Raw genomic sequence first — 16,998 nt, forward strand, 5'->3', positions numbered from 1 at the left:
GATAGTGGATGAGTGTGGCAGGGGTGACAGGGACTGTGGGAGACTGAGTCAGGGGTGACAGGGATAGTGGCTGACTGAGGCAGGGGTTACTGGGAGGTAGTGGGTGACTGAGTCAGGGGTGACAGGGATAGTGGGTGACTGAGGCAGGGGTGATAGGGTGACAGTGGGTGACTGAGGCAGGGGTGACAGGGATAGTGGGTGACTGAAGCAGGGGTGGTATGGAGATAGTGGTTGACTGAGGCAGGGGTGACAGAGATAGTGGGTGACTAAAACAGGGGTGACTGGTATAGTGGGTGACTGAGGCAGGGGTCGTAGGTATAGTGGTTGACTGAGGCAGCGGTGACTGGGAGATAGTGGGTAACTGAGGCAGGGGTGACAGGGAAAGTGTGTGACTTGGGCAGGGGTGATAGGGAGATAGTGGGGAGCACATCCCCACCTCACTGACAGCAGCATATCTCTGCCTCACTGCAGCAGCGCATTCCTGCTTCACTGACAGCAGCACATCCCTGCAACATTGACAGCAGCACATCCCTGCCTCACTGACAGCAGCACATCCCTGCCTCGCTGACAGCAGCAGATCACTGCCTTGCTGACAGCAGCACATCACTGCTTCACTGACAGCAGCACATCACTGCTTCACTGACAGCAGCACATCACTGATTCACTACCAGCAGCACATCCCTGCCTCACTGGCAGCAGCACTTCCCTGCCTTACTGACAGCTGTATATTGGGCCTAATTCAGACCTGATCTCTGCTTTGCATATTCACACAACAGGAGATCAGGTCTGAAGTGCGTGTGTGCTGGTGTCGCAGTGCACCGGCGCATGCCAGAGATGCGATCAGCTTCTCTGCCCAGTGAGCACCTCTGCCTGATTGACAGGCAGAGGCGGTCACTGGGCAGGAGGAGTCGGGCCAGCGACGTTGTGCCGCCGTTTTGGGGGCACAGTCCGGACAAACCGGACCGTATGAGGGCGGGACGTGACGGCTGCGTGACCCGGGCAGCAATGGGCCTTATTTACTAACATCTCAGATAAATTTTATGGCATTTATGTGCAGTCTAGTTTGCACAGTTGATAAAGTGTTGATCTTGCACTATCAATGTAAGCCTCACATAGGTTTGATACACATGTAAGTTTGTTTTTATTTTACTACATTGTGGTTTGTGGCTCTATACCATGTAATGCATGTCTTTTAACAACAGTAGTCAAGTCTTCCAATGTGCTTGTTATTGAAACCCAATAGATAGCTTTATTTTATTTTGTTTCTTCAAATATTGAATGCATATGTCTTATAACTTTTTTTTTTTTAATATAGAAACATTTTTATTATAAGATTTTCAATGACACAAATACATCCAAGTTGCAGATTATGGATTGTGAAGGACAAATCAACCATATAAACAATTTAAGCAATTTAAATTGCATGCAGGTAGTAGAATATCAAACTCCTTGGATGAGAGTTGGTCGTAATAAACTAGGATAGAAAAGAATAAAGTAGAAAATAGGATTTTAATACATACCGGTAAATCCTTTTCTCTTAGTCCGTAGAGGATGCTGGGGTCACATTAAGAACCATGGGGTATAGACGGGATCCGCAGGAGACATGGGCACTTTAAGACTTTCAAAGGGTGTGTGTGAACTGGCTCCTCCCTCTATGCCCCTCCTCCAGACTCCAGTTATAGGAACTGTGACCAGGGAGATGGACATTTCGAGGAAAGGATTTATTGTTAAACCAAGGTGAGCATCTTACCAGCTCACACCTTAAGCATGCCGCAGAACATGGCATTCAACAGAACACAAGCCAACGGCATGAACAATTGCAGCAAAAAGCTAACCAGAACCGTAACACAACATGTGTATAACCACAAGTAATAACTGCAGACACAGTACGCACTGGGACGGGTGCCCAGCATCCTCTACGAACTAAGAGAAAAGGATTTACCGGTAGGTATTAAAATCCTATTTTCTCATACGACCTAGAGGATGCTGGTTTCACATTAAGAACCATGGGGTTATACCAAAGCTCTTGAACGGGTGGGAGAGTGCGTACGACTCTGCAGCACCGAATGACCCAACTTGAGGTTATCATCGGCCAAGGTATCAAACTTGTAAAACTTAGCAAAAGTGTTTGCTAAATAGCTGCTCTGCAAAGTTGCAATGCCGAGACTCCCCGACCAGCCTCCCAAGATGAACCCACCTTTCTAGTAGTGATGAGCGGGTTCGGTTTCTCGGAAACCGAACCCCCCCGAACTTCAGCCTTTTTACACGGGTCCTAGCCATGCTCGGATTCTCCCGTGTGGCTCGGGTAAACCGAGCGCGCCCGAACGTCATCATCCCGCTGTCGGATTCTCGCGAGACTCGGATTCTATATTAGCAGCCGCGCGTCGCCGCCATTTTCACACGTGCATTGAGATTGATAGGGAGAGGACGTGGCTGGCTTCCTCTCCGTTAGAAAAGACACAGAGTGACTTAGTTAGTTATAATTGTGGGGAGGATTGGGGACGGGGAGCAGCTGTTAGGGAGTACAGTGCAGGGTTTTGATTATAATAGTAGTGACCACCAGTTTAATCCGTTGGTTCTCTGCCTGAAAATAACGCTCCACCATATCTGTGCTCAGTGTGCTGCACTGCTGCATGATATATCTGTGCTGAGTGCACTACTCACACTGCCTAATTGTGGGGACTGGGGAGCAGTTATAGCAGGAGTACAGTGCACAGTTTTGCTGACAGTGACCACCAGTCCAGTATACGTTTGTCTGCCTGAAAAACACTCCTGTGGTGGCTTTTTTTTTTCTTCATACTAGTTTAGCAGTCTGCTGACAGTGTCCACCAGGTCCGTTATTATTATACAGTATATTTTATATATATATATATATATAGCAGTACGGTAGGCCACGGCTGTACCTACCTCTGTGTCGTCAGTGCACTCATCGTCCATAAGTAATATAATACTATACTATCCATCCATCTACATTGTATACCTGTGGTGGCTTTTTTTTTTCTTCATACTAGTTTAGCAGTCTGCTGACAGTGTCCACCAGGTCCGTTATTATTATATATATATATATATATATATATATATATATATATATATAGCAGTACGGTAGGCCATGGCTGTACCTACCTCTGTGTCGTCAGTGCACTCATCGTCCATAAGTAATATAATACTTTACTATCCATCCATCTACATTGTATACCTGTGGTGGCTTTTTTTTTCATACTAGTTTAGCAGTCTGCTGACAGTGTCCACCAGGTCCGTTATTATATATATATATATATATATATATATATATATATATAGCAGTACGGTAGGCCACGGCTGTACCTACCTCTGTGTCGTCAGTGCACTCGTCGTCCATAAGTAATATAATACTATACTATCCATCCATCTACATTGTATACCTGTGGTGGCTTTTTTTTTCTTCATACTAGTTTAGCAGTCTACTGACAATGTCCACCAGGTCCGTTATTATTATACAGTATATTATATATATATATATATATATATATATATATATATATAGCAGAACGGTAGGCCACGGCTGTACCTACCTCTGTGTCGTCAGTGCACTCGTCGTCCATAAGTAATATAATACTATACTATCCATCCATCTACATTGTATACCTGTGTTGGCTTTTTTTTTCTTCATACTAGTTTAGCAGTCTGCTGAGAGTGTCCACCAGGTCCGTTATTATTATACAGTATATATATATATAGCAGTACGGTATGCCACGGCTGTACCTACCTCTGTGTCGTCAGTGCACTCGTCCTCCATAAGTAATATAATACTATACTATCCATCCATCTACATTGTATACCTGTGGTGGCTTTTTTTTTCTTCATACTAGTTTAGCAGTCTGCTGACAGTGTCCACCAGGTCCGTTATTATTATACAGTATAATATATATATATATATATATATATATAGCAGTACGGTAGGTAACGGCTGTACCTACCTCTGTGTCATCACTCGTCCTCCATAAGTAATATAATACTATACTATCCATCCATCTACATTGTATACCTGTGGTGGCTTTTAGTTGTGCGCATTCAAATATGGAGAACAAAAATGTGGAGGTTAAAAAAATAGGGAAAGATCAAGATCCATTTCCACCTCGTGCTGAAGCTGCTGCCACTAGTCATGGCCGAGACGATGAAATGCCATCAACGTCGTCTGCCAAGGCCGATGCCCAATGTCATAGTACAGAGCATGTAAAATCCAAAACACAAAAGATCAGTAAAAAAATGACCCAAAAATCTAAATTAAAAGCGTCCGAGGAGAAGCGTAAACTTGCCAATATGCCATTTACGACACGGAGGGGCAAGGAACGGCTGAGGCCCTGGCCTATGTTCATGGCTAGTGGTTCAGCTTCACATGAGGATGGAAGCACTCAGCCTCTCGCTAGAAAAATGAAAAGACTTAAGCTGGCAAAAGCACAGCAAAGAACTGTGCGTTCTTCTAAATCTCAAATCCCCAAGGAGAGTCCAATTGTGTCGGTTGCGATGACTGACCTTCCCAACACTGGACGGGAAGAGCTTGCGCCTTCCACCATTTGCACGCCCCCTGCAAGTGCTGGAAGGAGCACCCGCAGTCCAGTTCCTGATAGAGATGAGCGGGTTCGGTTTCTTTGAATCCGAACCCGCACGAACTTCACTTTTTTTTTCACGGGTCCGAGCGACTCGGATCTTCCCGCCTTGCTCGGTTAACCCGAGCGCGCCCGAACGTCATCATGACGCTGTCGGATTCTCGCGAGACTCGGATTCTATATAAGGAGCCGCGCGTCGCCGCCATTTTCACACGTGCATTGAGATTGATAGGGAGAGGACGTGGCTGGCGTCCTCTCCATTAGAATAGATTAGAAGAGAGAGAGAGAGAGAGAGATTGTGCAGACAGAGTTTACCACAGTGACCAGTGCAGTTGTTGTTAAGTTAACTTTTATTTAATATATCCGTTCTCTGCTATATCCGTTCTCTGCCTGAAAAAAACGATACACAGCAGTCACACAGTGTGACTCAGTCTGTGTGCACTCAGCTCAGCCCAGTGTGCTGCACATCAATGTATAAAAGCTTATAATAATTGTGGGGGAGACTGGGGAGCACTGCAGGTTGTTATAGCAGGAGCCAGGAGTACATAATATTATATTAATTTAAAATTAAACAGTGCACACTTTTGCTGCAGGAGTGCCACTGCCAGTGTGACTAGTGGTGACCAGTGCCTGACCACCAGTATAGTAGTATATTGTTGTATACTATCTCTTTATCAACCAGTCTATATTAGCAGCAGACACAGTACAGTGCGGTAGTTCACGGCTGTGGCTACCTCTGTGTCGGCAGTCGGCACTCGGCAGGCAGTCCGTCCATCCATAATTGTATAATTATATACCACCTAACCGTGGTATTTTTTTTTCTTTCTTTATACCGTCGTCATAGTCATACTAGTTGTTACGAGTATACTACTATCTCTTTATCAACCAGTGTACAGTGCGGTAGTTCACGGCTGTGGCTACCTCTGTGTCGGCAGTCGGCAGGCAGTCCGTCCATCCATAATTGTATTATTATAATATATACCACCTAACCGTGGTTTTTTTTTCATTCTTTATACCGTCATAGTGTCATACTAGTTGTTACGAGTATACTACTATCTCTTTATCAACCAGTGTACAGTGCGGTAGTTCACGGCTGTGGCTACCTCTGTGTCGGCAGTCGGCAGGCAGTCCGTCCATCCATAATTGTATTATAATATATACCACCTAACCGTGGTTTTTTTTTCATTCTTTATACCGTCATAGTGTCATACTAGTTGTTACGAGTATACTACTATCTCTTTATCAACCAGTGTACAGTGCGGTAGTTCACGGCTGTGGCTACCTCTGTGTCGGCAGTCGGCAGGCAGTCCGTCCATCCATAATTGTATTATAATATATACCACCTAACCGTGGTTTTTTTTTCATTCTTTATACCGTCATAGTGTCATACTAGTTGTTACGAGTATACTACTATCTCTTTATCAACCAGTGTACAGTGCGGTAGTTCACGGCTGTGGCTACCTCTGTGTCGGCAGTCGGCAGGCAGTCCGTCCATCCATAATTGTATTATAATATATACCACCTAACCGTGGTTTTTTTTTTCATTCTTTATACCGTCATAGTCAGTCATACTAGTTGTTACGAGTATACTACTATCTCTTTATCAACCAGTGTACAGTGCGGTAGTTCACGGCTGTGGCTACCTCTGTGTCGGCAGTCGGCAGGCAGTCCGTCCATCCATAATTGTATTATAATATATACCACCTAACCGTGGTTTTTTTTTTCATTCTTTATACCGTCATAGTGTCATACTAGTTGTTACGAGTATACTACTATCTCTTTATCAACCAGTGTACAGTGCGGTAGTTCACGGCTGTGGCTACCTCTGTGTCGGCAGTCGGCAGGCAGTCCGTCCATCCATAATTGTATTATAATATATACCACCTAACCGTGGTTTTTTTTTCATTCTTTATACCGTCATAGTGTCATACTAGTTGTTACGAGTATACTACTATCTCTTTATCAACCAGTGTACAGTGCGGTAGTTCACGGCTGTGGCTACCTCTGTGTCGGCAGTCGGCAGGCAGTCCGTCCATCCATAATTGTATTATAATATATACCACCTAACCGTGGTTTTTTTTTCATTCTTTATACCGTCATAGTCAGTCATACTAGTTGTTACGAGTATACTACTATCTCTTTATCAACCAGTGTACAGTGCGGTAGTTCACGGCTGTGGCTACCTCTGTGTCGGCAGTCGGCAGGCAGTCCGTCCATCCATAATTGTATTATAATATATACCACCTAACCGTGGTTTTTTTTTCATTCTTTATACCGTCATAGTCAGTCATACTAGTTGTTACGAGTATACTACTATCTCTTTATCAACCAGTGTACAGTGCGGTAGTTCACGGCTGTGGCTACCTCTGTGTCGGAACTCGGCAGGCAGTCCGTCCATCCATAATTGTATTACAATATATACCACCTAACCGTGGTTTTTTTTCATTCTTTATACCGTCATAGTCAGTCATACTAGTTGTTACGAGTATACTACTATCTCTTTATCAACCAGTGTACAGTGCGGTAGTTCACGGCTGTGGCTACCTCTGTGTCGGAACTCGGCAGGCAGTCCGTCCATCCATAATTGTATTACAATATATACCACCTAACCGTGGTTTTTTTTTCATTCTTTATACCGTCATAGTCAGTCATACTAGTTGTTACGAGTATACTACTATCTCTTTATCAACCAGTGTACAGTGCGGTAGTTCACGGCTGTGGCTACCTCTGTGTCGGAACTCGGCAGGCAGTCCGTCCATCCATAATTGTATTATTATAATATATACCACCTAACCGTGTTTTTTTTTTCATTCTTTATACCGTCATAGTGTCATACTAGTTGTTACGAGTATACTACTATCTCTTTATCAACCAGTGTACAGTGCGGTAGTTCACGGCTGTGGCTACCTCTGTGTCGGCACTCGGCAGGCAGTCCGTCCATCCATAATTGTATTACAATATATACCACCTAACCGTGGTTTTTTTATACCACCTAACCGTGGCAGTCCGTCCATAATTGTATACTAGTATCCAATCCATCCATCTCCATTGTTTACCTGAGGTGCCTTTTAGTTCTGCCTATAAAATATGGAGAACAAAAAAGTTGAGGTTCCAAAATTAGGGAAAGATCAAGATCCACTTCCACCTCGTGCTGAAGCTGCTGCCACTAGTCATGGCCGAGACGATGAAATGCCAGCAACGTCGTCTGCCAAGGCCGATGCCCAATGTCATAGTACAGAGCATGTCAAATCCAAAACACCAAATATCAGAAAAAAAGGACTCCAAAACCTAAAATAAAATTGTCGGAGGAGAAGCGTAAACTTGCCAATATGCCATTTACTACACGGAGTGGCAAGGAACGGCTGAGGCCCTGGCCTATGTTCATGGCTAGTGGTTCAGGTTTTTTGGAAGGGACATCCTGCGTGACACTGCAGTGCCACTCCTAGATGGGCCCGGTGTTTGTGTCGGCCACTAGGGTCGCTAATCTTACTCACACAGCTACCTCATTGCGCCTCTTTTTTTCTTTGCGTCATGTGCTGTTTGCGGAGGGTTTTTTGGAAGGGACATCCTGCGTGACACTGCAGTGCCACTCCTAGATGGGCCCGGTGTTTGTGTCGGCCACTAGGGTCGCTTATCTTACTCACACAGCGACCTCGGTGCAAATTTTAGGACTAAAAATAATATTGTGAGGTGTGAGGTATTCAGAATAGACTGAAAATGAGTGTAAATTATGGTTTTTGAGGTTAATAATACTTTGGGATCAAAATGACCCCCAAATTCTATGATTTAAGCTGTTTTTTAGTGTTTTTGGAAAAAAACACCCGAATCCAAAACACACCCGAATCCGACAAAAATAATTCGGTGAGGTTTTGCCAAAACGCGTTCGAACCCAAAACACGGCCGCGGAACCGAACCCAAAACCAAAACACAAAACCCGAAAAATTTCAGGCGCTCATCTCTAGTTCCTGATAGTAAAATTGAATATGTCAGTGTTGAAGTACACCAGGATGAGGATATGGGTGTTGCTGGCGCTGGGGAGGAAGTTGACAAGGAGGATTCTGATGGTGAGGTGGTTTGTTTAAGTCAGGCACCCGGGGAGACACCTGTTATCCGTGGGAGGAATATGGCCATTGACATGCCTGGTCAAAATACAAAAAAAAAATCAGCTCTTCGGTGTGGAATTATTTCAACACAAATGCGGACAACAGGTGTCAAGCCGTGTGTTGCCTTTGTCAAGCTGTAATAAGTAGGGGTAAGGACGTTAACCACCTCGGAACATCCTCCCTTATACGTCACCTGCAGCGCATTCATCATAAGTCAGTGACAAGTTCAAAAACTTAGGGCGACAGCGTAAGCAGTCCACTGACCAGTAATCCCTTCCTCTTGTAACCAAGCTCCCGCAAACCACACCACCAACTCCCTCAGTGTCAATTTCCTCCTTACCCAGGAATGCCAAAAGTCCTGCAGGCCATGTCACTGGCAAGTCTGGCGAGTCCTCTCCTGCCTGGGATTCCTTCGATGCATCCTTGAGTGTAACGCCTACTACTGCTGGCGCTGCTGTTGTTGCTGCTGGGAGTCGATCGTCATCCCAGAGGGGAAGTCGGAAGACCACTTGTACTACTTCCAGTAAGCAATTGACTGTCCAACAGTCCTTTGCGAGGAAGATGAAATATCACAGCAGTCATCCTGCTGCAAAGCGGATAACTGAGGCCTTGGCAGCCTGGGCGGTGAGAAACGTGGTTCCGGTATCCATCGTTACTTCAGAACCAACTATAGACTTGATTGAGGTACTGTGTCCCGGGTACCAAATACCATCTAGGTTCCATTTCTCTAGGCAGGCGATACCAAAAATGTACACAGACTTTAGAAAAAGAGTCACCAGTGTCCTAAAAAATGCAGTTGTACCAAATGTCCACTTAACCACGGACATGTGGACAAGTGGAGCAGGGCAGACTCAGGACTATATGACTGTGACAGCCCACTGGGTAGATGTATTGCCTCCCGCTGCAAGAACAGCAGCGGCGGCACCAGTAGCAGCATCTCACAAACGCCAACTCGTTCCTAGGCAGGCTACACTTTGTATCACCGCTTTCCAGAATACGCACACAGCTGAACACCTCTGACGGCAACTGAGGAAGATCATCGCAGAATGGCTTATCTCAATTGGACTCTCCTGGGGATTTGTGGAATCAGACAACGCCAGCAATATTGTGCGTGCATTACATCTGGGCAAATTACAGCACGTCCCATGTTTTGCACATACCTTGAATTTGGTGGTGCAGAATTATTTAAAAAACGACAGGGGCGTGCAAGAGATGCTGTCGGTGGCCATAAGAATTGCGGGCCACTTTCAGCGTACAGGCACCGCGTACAGAAGACTGGAGCACCACCAAAAACACCTGAACCTGCCCTGCCATCATCTGAAGCAAGAGGTGGTAACGAGGTGGAATTCAACCCTCTATATGCTTCAGAGGATGGAGGAGCAGCAAAAGGCCATTCAAGCCTATACATTTGCCCCCGATATATAGGCAAAGGAGGTGGAATGCACCTGTCTCAAGCGCAGTGGAGAATGATTTCAACGTTGTGCAAGGTTCTGCAACCTTTTGAACTTGCCACACGTGAAGTCAGTTCAGACACTGCCAGCCTGAGTCAGGTCATTCCCCTCATCAGGCTTTTTGCAGAAGAAGCTGGAGACATTGACGGAGGAGCTAAATCAGAGCGTTTCCGCTAGGCATGTGGGACTTGTGGATGGAGCCCTTCATTCGCTTAACCAGGATTCACGGGTGGTCAATCTGTTGAAATCAGAGCACTACATTTTGGCTCGATCCTAGATTTAAAACCTACGTTGTATCTCTCTTTCCGGCAGACACAAGTCTGCAGAGGTTCAAAGACCTGCTGGTGAGAAAATTGTCAAGTCAAGCGGAACGTGACCCGTCAACAGCTCCTCCTTCACATTCTCCCGCAACTGGGGGTGCGAGGAAAAGGCTAAGAATTCCGAGCCCACCCGCTGGCGGTGATGCAGGGCAGTCTGGAGCGAGTGCTGACATCTGGTCAGGACTGAGGGACCTGCCAACGATTACTCACATGTCGTCTACTGTCACTGCATATGATTCTCTCACCATTGAAAGAATAGTGGAGGATTATATGAGTGACCGCATCCAAGTAGGCACGTCAGACAGTCCGTACGTATAGTGGCAGGAAAAAGAGGCAATTTGGAGGCCCTTGCAGAAACTGGCTTTATTCTACCTAAGTTGCCCTCCCTCCAGTGTGTACTCCGAAAGAGTGTTTAGTGCAGCCGCTCACCTTGTCAGCAATCAGCGTTCGAGGTTACTTCCAGAAAATGTGGAGAAGATGATGTTCATTAAAATGAATTATAATCAATTCCTCCGTGGAGACATTCACCAGCAGCAATTGCCTCCAGAAAGTACACGGGGACCTGAGATGGTGGATTCCAGTGGGGACAAATTAATAATCTGTGAGGAGGGGGCTGTACACAGTGAAAGGGGTGATGAATCGGACGATGATGGTAGACATCTTGCCTCTGTAGAGCCAGTCTTAGAGATATGGACCTTATCCATGTTTGAGCTCCATCAAATCTGTAATCAATAGCACAACATGCTCCCACTCTACCATTGTACTGTACCTGTGTTTTTGAGGTAAAAACTATTTAACCCCGTAACACTTTAATTAAAGCAGCAGCCTCTGGAATAGCATACCTTAGCATTAATCCCAGGAAATCTGCAATCTTCACACTCTTTGATAGCCACGCTACATTGCTGTTTACTTGGATGGAGCAGAGCACACAACATCAGGACATAGGAAATATTACAATGCATGATAAGACAGGTGTGAGCTCTACAGCGAGGCCTCTAACCCTTTGTCAGTGCCAAATACATAGGGCTTAACTCAAATCTGATCACAGCAGTAAATTTATTAGCTAATGGGCAAAACCATGTACACTGCAGGGGGGGTGTATATAACATGTGCAGAGAGAGTTAGATTTTGGTGCGATGTGTTCAAACTGAAATCTAAATTGCAGTGTAAAAACAAAACAGCCAGTATTTACCCTGCACACAAACAATATAACCCACCTAAATCTCTCTGCAAATGTTATATCTGCCCCCCCACCCCTGCAGTGCACATGGTTTTGCCGAAAGAAAGGGTAGGGGACTGCGCTTATTCCTGCCTCACTCGATATATTACAGCTGCTCTGGAGAACTATTCCACTATCCTCTCCGTTACTAGAACACGGAAAAAAGGGGGAATATCTCCCAGCGCTTGGTTATATCGAATGAGTTCTATAAAAGTGATTTAGTTAATACCAATAATCACAAAATCAAAGAGTGAAATAAAATCAATTTTCTTTTTATTAAAGGTAAGATATGGGGATTTCCATAAAAGGTGTCTTTCACTCCGTTCTAGAATGCTAAAAGTTTTACAGTGATTCCTAATACCGGTATACTAAAAATAAATAAAATGACAGGACAAACAACACAAATAACATGTATAATTTGTGATACGCTGTCCTTAGCGATTTACTCACTAAATGTCTTAGGTATTATAATCACTAAAAGGTGAATCTTAAGTCCCAAGAGTATGGTAATTTTTCCACAAGATGAAACTCACTAAACGGTGAGTCTTAAGTCCCAAGAATACAGTAATTTTCTGCAAAGTGAAACTTATTTGCATCCTGAGGAAGCCTGCTGAGACAGGCGAAACTAGTTGATTGCAGAGACACCGGATTTTTTGTCTGCCGGCAGACACCCGTCGTTTGTTTCTCCGTGGTTTTTGAAGTAAGTGGTTTTCCATAGGTTATACATGAAGAAAACTGTGCATACTGGCTTCAGGAAATTGTGACCTGAATGGAAGCCTTACTAAGACTGTCTTTTTGATACAAATAAGTTTCACTTTGCGGAAAATTACTGTATTCTTGGGACTTAAGACTCACCCTTTAGTGAGTTTCATCTTGTGGAAAAATTACCATACTCTTGGGACTTAAGATTCACCTTTTAGTGATTATAATACCTAAGACATTTAGTGAGTAAATCGCTAAGGACAGCGTATCACAAATTATACATGTTATTTGTGTTGTTTGTCCTGTCATTTTATTTATTTTTAGTATACCGGTATTAGGAATCACTGTAAAACTTTTAGCGTTCTAGAACGGAGTGAAAAACACCTTTTATGGAAATCCCCATATCTTACCTTTAATAAAAAGAAAATTGATTTTATTTCACTCTTTGATTTTGTGATTATTGGTATTAACTAAATCACTTTTATAGAACTCATTCGATATAACCAAGCGCTGGGAGATACATGGTTTTGCCCATTAGCTAACAGATTTGCTGCATTTGCTGAAGTTACAGCAGCTTAATATTTATTTTTACAGAAGGTTCAGCAAATTAAATTATTTAGTGAAATACTGTAATCATAACAGTTACAGGGATAATGTAGGTAGATTTATTGTTAGTGGATAAATGTAAAAATTAAACCCTTAGGCATAGTTCCCAAATGCTGCCATTGCAATCCAGATTTTAAGGATATCATGCTTGAGCACAGGTGACTTAATTAAAACTTTAGTCAATGTGAATTAACCATTGGACTCAACCATGGTTATCCTTAAAACCCAGGGGTCTATTTATGATCGATCTTAATCGATGTTGGGCTTCCAGGTTGAAATAACACACATTTACTAACATTTTAAAATTTATATTTAAAAAATCATCTGTTCGTAAATGCAGTGCACATGGGGGGTAATTCCAAGTTGATCGCAGCAGGACATTTTTTAGCAGTTAGCCAAAACCATGTGCACTGCAGGTGTGGCAGATATAACATGTGCAGAGAGAGTTAGATTTGGGTGGGGTTTTTTGTTTATGTGCAGGGTAAATACTGGCTGCTTTACTTTTACACTGCAAATTAGATTGCAGATTGAACACACCACACCCAAATCTAACTCTTTCTGCACATCTTATATCTGCCTCCCCTGCAGTGCACATGGTTTTGCCCAATTGCTAACAGAATTCCTGCTGCGATCAACTTGGAATTACCCCCATGGTTTTGCCCAACTGCTAACAAAAATCCTGCTGCGATCCACTCAGAATTATCCCCCATGGCCCTCATTCCGAGTTGTTCGCAGCGGTTCATCGCATCGCAAATGGCAAAAATTCGCAAACTGCGCATGCGCAAGAGCAGAAATGCGCGTGCGCAAAGGGAGCGATACGACACTTGTGCAAAATTACTAACTGAAAATCAGCTCCTACTACATCACCGAAAACAGGGAGTGACGGAGATGTGACAGAGGCTCGGCTTCGCTATCTAACGAAATGGGCGTGAAAGTGGGCAGCTAGTATGGGAGTAGACAACCGGCAGTAGGCTTGTTTTGTGCAGAAATGCGTATCCGATGGTAAAATGTACACAACAAATGTTCGCTATCTTGTCGCAGCCGAGGAGTAAGTCTGCAGCTACTCAGCACTTGCGAAGTACTGTTACAAGTGTGTCTGCCGATAATTAGCAATTAATTGGCCAATTAATTCACCTGTTGACCAATTACTTGGCAAACACTGCTCTTACAAAATACTACAAACAGCAATTGTATGGCCACATAACATTTTTATTGTTAGCACGTATAAATCTGACACACTCACAAATAATGCACTGTATGTAATTTTTTTTTAAAATACTTTGATGTTACCCTGTGGGCCAGTTCAACTCTGCACAATGCCACACAGTAATGACTATAATACATATAATTCCACATAGTAATGCACCTTACACATATGCCCCACATTTGTAATGCCCATAATACACATAATGCCACACAGTAATGCACCTTACACATATGCCCCACATTAGTAATGCCCATAATACACATAATGCCACACAGTAATGCACCTTACACATATGCCCCACATTAGTAATGCCCATAATACACATATACTGCCACAGATACTGCCACACTTGCTGGTTATATAAAAAGACCAGTATCAAACATGTAGAGACTGTCCATTCTCTTCACTATTCAGTGTGTTTGCTGGTGTCTGTTACTGCATGCCGTTTACTTTATACTGTGGGAGTGATATGCTCTGCCCTCCAGTCTGATGTGTCCGAAAGTCATGCTGCACTGATGTTTCATATAGAAAAGCACAACGCAACTTACTGACCACGTTACAGTGCTGGGTGGCAGGGGAATTTTACGGCATGGACTGACTAGGAAATAAAGTGTGGGGAGAACATTGCCCATGTTATGTCCCTGCAGACACCTGGGAATTGCACAGGGATAAGGGACACAGGATAACAGGGTCCCCCTCCCCTATGTGCACAAGCAGTATAGGTGATGTCAGGTTTCTGTGAAGCAGTCTTCCAAAATACACATGTGTTATAGAAGCCATCCAGTAATAACCTTATATAGTCAGTGAAAATGTCACAGGTCCAGGAATTGCATTTACTTGGCTTCTGCTGTCTGTCTGAGGTCTCACAAGTCAGGGGCATTCAAGCATGTCAGAGGAAGTTTAAGGCACAGTGTGCATTTTTTTTACAAATGTAAACAGCAGTGTATACAAGTACTGATTGAATCATACTTGCCTACTCTCCCGGAATGGCCGGAAGGTCCCGAAAATCGGGTGACCCTCCCGGCCCCACGGAAGAGCAGTCAAGTCTCCCGATTTGTCGGGGTACCCCTGCCCGTCCGCCCACTTTGTGTGTAAAGTGGGCGGTCCGGGCAGATGATGACGCGATTCTTGCTGAATCGCGTCATCATAGCCACGCCCCCTGCATTGTAATACCGGTGATCGCGGCATTACAGAGCGGGGGCGTGGCTTAAAGGGGGACACCGCTGTAACCACGCCCCCGTCCCACCCTTGCTCCGCCCCGTCCCGCCTCCGGCCCACCCCCTCCTCTCGTCAGAGGAGTCCTCCAGCCCGCCTGTTGACCGACCTGGCTGCTCTCTCCCGCAGAGAGCAGCCAGAATGTCGGTAAGTATGGATTGAATACATTTGGAAAGTAACAGTTAGTTTGCAGACTGTCCCTCCCAGCATGAGGTACTGCAGGGACATGCTTGGATGCCCCTAGACATGCTTGGATGCCCTAGGCAAATGCCTAGCCTGCCTATAGCTAAGGCCGGCTCTGCACCCCACCAGACCGGCTAAGTCTGGTTATTTCTGGTTTGAGGCCCTTGCTGTCTTTTTACAAGACTGACCTAAGGGAAATGTGATTTCACTTATTATTTAAAACTTACATTCACAACGGAATATTTGTATTACTAGCGTTTGCCCGCAGTTTTGCTCCCTTAGTGGTATCTAATATTGTGATAGGTAATAGGGCCTGATTAAGGTTGGATTGCAATCGCAATAAGCGATCCAACTGCAAAAATTGCTAAGAGCATACGCATGTGCCTGCATTTTCTGCGGCACCCCGCAGAGAATGCGATCGCCTCTGCCTGTCAATCGGGGCGGGGGGTGGGGGCCACACTCAATTTCCAAGTCGGAGATGGAGCTGTGCGTGGGCAAGGCTTCAAAATGGGGTCGGCAATGGAGAAACAGGGGGCGTGGTCAGAGCGGCTGCATGACATCACATGCACCCACTGCGATCACAAAAATGGAGGCGGCTTCCTGCGCACATACAGTCTGCACCAGCAGGAGGCTACCCCATTTTTTATGATCACGCTGAACTGCACTGAGACTGCAATTTCAGTGTGGTCAAGAAGGGAGGTGGCATGCTGGGTGGCCATGCCCTGTGATGGGTGGCCCCAGCATGTGAACCAAAGGATTACAAATTCTGTTACTTAGCAGAATTTGCAATCCTTACTGAATTAGGCCCATTGATTACAAAATTAATTTGTAAACAATATTTGCAGTTTTTCTTCAGGGACTAACACAAAAGATGCTTGGGGCTACTAACACATGGGTAAGCCACGTAAAGCTTCCCATGGGTCAGTGGCATCACAACGGGGTTGCGGCCCACACCCGAGTGTCACCCGCAAAGAGGGATGACACCAAAGTGCCGGCTCTTCTTCAGTGACAGGAGCTGGGTGTTGCACTGTGACATAACATGCAACACCCAGCTTCTGTTACTGTGCAGGAGCCAGCACCGCTCACACACTAGTCGATGGCAGCAGCCCGCAACCCCCAGGACCCCCGGAGCGACAAAATGGAGATTCAGGCCACCAGGGCCCTACCTATGAGACCATGCCTCCTTTTTACCATTGTGCTGCATTACAATCTCCCTCGCCGCCTCTCTGGGTGCCACCAGTCATAGTGACACCTCTGCCATGCTGGTAGCAGCTGGTCCTCGCCTCCAGCCCTGAGTGTTTGCGCTTGTGACTTGTTGATCATCATAGTGAAGCAGATGCTTACAGAAAACTGCAGGGGCTTAGATTGAAAAGAAAAAAATTGATGGGTATAAGGTAATGAAGAGC

Source organism: Pseudophryne corroboree, chromosome 11 (assembly GCF_028390025.1).
Source record: "Pseudophryne corroboree isolate aPseCor3 chromosome 11, aPseCor3.hap2, whole genome shotgun sequence".
Lineage (NCBI taxonomy): Eukaryota > Metazoa > Chordata > Amphibia > Anura > Myobatrachidae > Pseudophryne > Pseudophryne corroboree.